Source organism: Fragaria vesca, linkage group LG6, assembly GCF_000184155.1.
Source record: "Fragaria vesca subsp. vesca linkage group LG6, FraVesHawaii_1.0, whole genome shotgun sequence".
In the NCBI taxonomy this organism is placed as follows: Eukaryota; Viridiplantae; Streptophyta; class Magnoliopsida; order Rosales; family Rosaceae; genus Fragaria; species Fragaria vesca.
The window spans coordinates 26999022-27004400 of NC_020496.1; the positions used below are offsets into that span (position 1 = coordinate 26999022).

Here is a 5379-nt window from a genome sequence, read left to right on the forward strand (position 1 = left end):
AAAGAATTTGTATTTGGTATGGAAAACATTACACAAAGCAAATTAACTGAATCCTATCCACAAGAGTGCAGTGTGAAAACACTGGAGATGGATAGTACCACCAAGTGTTTCTTCTTTTTGGCATCCTTAATTTCTGATGATGGCATAAGCCGATCACTGAAAGCTGAAGGCACAGACTCAAATCTGGACCGCAACATCCCAAGTGTTCGTATCTGAGAGACAACAAATGAATAATCCTCAAACCCAAGCTGAGACAGATCTAAAACACATATTCTTAATTGTGAATGATAATACATGTATATATACAGGAAAATATATATGTAAATCTCAGTGAGAATATGCAACTGACCTCCCCCAAATGGCTGAAGGCTCCGTGAATCCCACCGAACAGAGTAGAAAATATTGCATACCATATTTGTGCATCCATAAAGTATACCTATGTACCAGACAAATCATTGCAAAGTGGTAAATGGGATGATAGTGTTCACAAACCGAGGATTTCACTCGAGCAAATTCTTCATTGATTCACTTACTAAGACAATTGGAGCCCATATTGCAATGACAACACCAATATTATGAGTTGCTGCATTAGTTCCAAATTTGAGTTTGTAGTTAGACTTGCAGATAAAACTAAAGTAAAACATAGTAAAACATAGTTCAATAAGTTACCATTAGGAAAGAACTCATGCCATTGATAATTAGTGATAGACATATCCATTATCAACTTTGTTGGTGCAACAAGCGGCGATATCTATTTCCAGAGTATACAAATTCATGTCAGGTAAAATAAAATACAGTAAAATAAACTCAGTTCAGCATATCCTCGAAGGAAAAACTTCTGTTACAGTAAATGAAACTTGGTTCTAATGAATTAGCAGAAGTACCATACAAGTTTGAATGAATTTTAGCAGTAATAAAGCAAAACTTAAGGAATTTGAGAGAAATAACCTCCACATAATAGCTGAATGCAAGCTTGCTGATTAGCAGCATGATCCAGAACAATGTATATCTGATTAAACAAAAGGAATAAATCAGTCATATGAGAAAAATATGTATTATGAGAAAAAAAAAAAAAGTACCATAAATCAAATCAAAAGTAATGATGAATGACTGAGTGACTTGAAAAATTAACGATAAATCATATATAACTACAGAGACAAGCAGAAAAACAGCAAAGGGACCACACACAGTATATGCTTCTCTCAAAAGATGAAGAATAAAGGACGAATGAAGATTGTTTTTCTCTTACTTCAGCAGTGAGAAGACATCCTCATGCATTCCTCTTCCGACATACAGTTTTGGCTGCAATATGGCCACAAAGAAGAGTCATATGAGCCTAGCCAAAATATGAGCCTAGCCAAAACGCTAAAAAAGAGTCTATGAAATTACAAGAGAACATGAACTTTGGTTAGACCAATGAGAGAAACTTGCCTGAGCCCACCACATAAAAAGAGTGACAATGCGCCAGTTGGAACGCTCTATGTGCCTCCGTAAAGGTGGAAGAAAAAATAGCATAGCAGCCAATATATTAGGAACCATATAGATTGCAACAGCATAATTATAAAATGATTGATTACGCCAATCCCGAGTCCAACTACTGAAGAATTTCAGAAGCCCTGTAGGATTCTGCATAGAACTTGAATAACCAATAGGCAGCACCACAGCCCAGACAACAGCTACTGCAAATTTCAAAAGGTATCGTAGTATTTGAGTGAATTTCAAGCTCTTCCATGCATTCCAACTGAGAATTATGTCCAAAGTGGCTGCAGAACATAATAGAAAAGACGACAAAGTGAAAAGACAGAAAAATTAAGGAAAAGGATGGCATGCCATTGACCAGAGTTATGATATACCACATACATTATATGGATGCCAATGTCTCCCACCATAAACCAGTTTTCAAACAAACTTAAAGATTTAAGATAACACCAGTACCTTGTAATAAATTCAGGAAAGCGTATGTCATGAAGATGCTTAACACACTTTTGAAGACAGCCGCATCAAATATTGAAGTGACATATCCAGAAGGACCCCATGCAACAATAATCATAGCCTGATAATCAGAACATACTGTAAGGAGGATTATCCAATAAAAGGAAAGACTCTCCAACCTCCCCCTATTAACAGGAGTTGCAAATTGGACACAAAAAGCTCCCCTAGAGATCAAGTCTCAAGATATTTTAACATCCCTCAACACAGCCATCTCCAAGCAGACAGAAATTTCAAAATAGATTTTTCTTTTTCATTTTGAAAATGTAATTGCTGTTTTGACTTTTTCTTAACCAGGTTGAAGGCAATTTACTCAAATAAGAAATACATAATTACACATTATTACTACCTGTAAAGCCAATATGAAGAATATCCACATTCGATCAAAACTTCTGTAGAGATGCAAAAAGGTTCGAACTTCTACAAAATTTGTTTTAGGCTTCCTCCTACCACCAGTAGCTTGATTTGTCCTCTGTCGAATACACGAAGATCAAATAACTTTGTAAATAAAAAAAGAACTAAACAGACAAGGTTCTAGGACATAGAAAAATTGTATTCAAATATGTGGAATGTTTCAGCTGACCTTCTCCAGCCCAGATAAATAAAATAAAGAAACAAAAAATATATATAATACCTCATTTGCTGGTTGTCTCACATCCGAATGCCTAAAGAAATCTGCTTTAGGATCCATCGGCCACCCTAGCTTAAAACATTTGTCCGACCTAGAAACAGCAAGCAGACCTTTCAGCTATTTTATATCTGAACAGAATCCAGCACAAAACTTTCCATCCGCGAAACTCACCAGAAGTATTCATTCAGATCATCATAATTTCTCCATCTTGAATGACTTGCCTTGCCCAATTTGTTTCTCTTTGCTTCCTTTATAACCAAAGGGAATTTCAAATTTCCAAATAAATAACTGTAATAGAAATGGCTAGTGTTCAGTAGTATGAAACTTTAAATACTATCTTTACCTTGAACAAAACCCCGTAGATAGGAGCTATAACATCCCTCAGAAAAGATTCTTCATCATGTGCTACTGTTTGGTATGTTTCTCCACTAACATGATGAGCATTGCTATTTAAAATTCCATAGACTTCATTTGCCATCTTAAAAATTAGGAAAAGAATTTATTATCAGAGCATTATAAATTTAAGGACATGACTTTAAACATTAAGGAGCAATTTTGGGTATCAGAACAAGCATGGTTCTAACAGCAGCTTCTATGACAACATAGAAGAGAGGAGTTCCCTAGTGCGATCTAAGTAATGATAACAATACAAACATCTAAGAAACAAACACAAGTTTATGACATGGAATTATGCAGACATTAATAATGGATGACCAATATGAAAACAAAACATACATACATTATGGAAAATGTAGCACAAGCATTCAGGCATGAATCGGACATTTGAAGCTTCACCCCATATGAGCAGATAGAGCGCAATGTATATAAGTTCCAATTGTTGTCTGTGAAAACCTTCAGGGAACCTGAAAAGTGTGGGAAAGAAGACAGAGAAAACGAGATAGACATTTCAGCGCCAAAATTATAAAATTTTTAAGGCATCAAGTTGAAATGATAGTAACCAGATCACTCACCGAAGATTTGATTTAGAGTGCAGATAGTTATACCACGAGCGGTAGTTCTTAAAAAATTTCTCCATCAAATGTTGTACAGTGGCACTATTCAACTGCAAGAACCTCTCTGTTAATCTTTTAGTGATCACATGACAGTACAGATTATGGCTACAGTTATGAGAACTTAGTGCATATAAAGTTCAGAGCAAGGCAATTTAGATAAAGCATCTCAAAGGAACATAAATTACCTCAGTGTAGTTCTCAAGACTTCTATGTCTTACATCAATGTTGGCAAGTAGCAAAATTAGATGTTCCCTCTGATTTGCCACATTTCCTTTCTTCATGTGCCAAAATAATAAGATAACGTAGTAATGTCAGAGAATAATACACTGTTGAAAAATACATCTAGATATAGCCTGCTGAAGCAAACAGTCCTTGAAAATACTTAAAAACCCATACACACACAAACATAGCAAACACCAAGTTTCCAGTCATGGAGCTATGAGATCCATGAACAAATTGGAAAGAGCTATAAGATCAAGGTTGGCTCAGTTGATTGGGTCAATGAATAAAAGCATATAAGTATATAAGTAACTCGATAATTTAGAAACAATATAAAAGGATAGCATGATTACAGTAAGCACATCATGGCAAAGGATCATTGACTTTGTAATGAAAGCCTTTCTTCTATAGTCCAAGTATCAATATTGCAGTAGAATTTCCTTTCAGAGCATTATTCTGTGTTTTTGTTAAATATATTCAACTATCCAGAATAACGAGGGTCAGTACCCATTAACAGTCATTAGAATGTCCACATTCATTACGAATTCTAGTGTAACCTGCCTAGTAGTAGTAATAATCCTGAAATCAAGACAAATCCTTTTAGCAACTAAATATAGTGCTCAGAAATCAGAACCTACAACAGTTTAGAATACCGGTGCAAGTCTCTGATTTGGCATACATAAAAAGTGAAGACAAATGAAATAAAGGCACTTAGAGCACAGGTTACCTGAAACCCAAAAATAGCGGAAAGCCAATCAAGTATATCATTCACAGGTTTAATCCTCTCTGTAGGCATTGTCGACTTGTCATCAGGATTCGTGGGTTTAAAATGCATTCTTGGCATTGGAAGATTATCCACATTCTGTAGAGCACGGAGCGCTGCTTTGATCTGATAATATTCAGGAGATGTCAGTGGATAAGGCAGTAAACGCGAGAGTAATAGTATTTCATGAAATTAAATTTGAAGAGGCATAAAAAAGTCTCATCTAGTGCAACATTGACAACCTCAGGAAGTTCCATAACTGCTGGTTTAACCCCGACAGTATATAACGGAAGAATGTTATAGTTTACATACTGCTCCCTTTTCTCTTGACGTCTTCAGCAATTTTCTGGCTCTGTAACAATAAAATCAATAGAACAGCCATTTTCAGCACCTTCTAAACCAACAAGACCATTTAGAACTTGAGCAATCCCCAAATCATATAACTCAAACCTGTTTGTCTATCTGATTGGCAGGTACCACTGTCCTAAGCACATCGTACAGTACAGTTGCAATCTGACAATTCCTGGCCATCTCTTCCCTTCAAGGATACAAAAAGATAAATCCAAGATATAATGAATAATAATAGAAAATCTGCAAAAGAAATGTAGTAGGGCCATATATTCAAACACAAGACTTACGGTTTCTTTGTATATTCTCCATCTTTGATATTTTTTTCATAGAATTCGTGGTAGTACAACTTGATTTCGTTTGTATCAGATTTAGCAACCTGATGTTTTGTATCTCGTTCGTCCTGCAGCAAAAAG

General features: G+C 35.6%; 1 pseudogene across 1 annotated transcript in view; it reads right to left on the bottom strand.

The window, feature by feature from the left end:
• Positions 1-5379, bottom strand: part of LOC101291950 — a 15435-nt pseudogene that overhangs the window by 6869 nt on the left and 3187 nt on the right. The window contains exons 3-21 of the transcript XR_185124.1: positions 5254-5366; positions 5066-5153; positions 4858-4967; positions 4580-4741; positions 3819-3908; positions 3592-3683; positions 3360-3483; positions 2964-3098; positions 2792-2868; positions 2624-2711; positions 2339-2461; positions 1936-2053; positions 1432-1763; positions 1250-1302; positions 949-1009; positions 670-751; positions 534-583; positions 350-436; positions 70-212 (exon numbers count right to left, since the gene is read on the bottom strand). The product of XR_185124.1 is annotated as a callose synthase 7-like (transcript). The remainder of the gene's footprint in view (positions 1-69; positions 213-349; positions 437-533; positions 584-669; positions 752-948; positions 1010-1249; positions 1303-1431; positions 1764-1935; positions 2054-2338; positions 2462-2623; positions 2712-2791; positions 2869-2963; positions 3099-3359; positions 3484-3591; positions 3684-3818; positions 3909-4579; positions 4742-4857; positions 4968-5065; positions 5154-5253; positions 5367-5379) is intronic.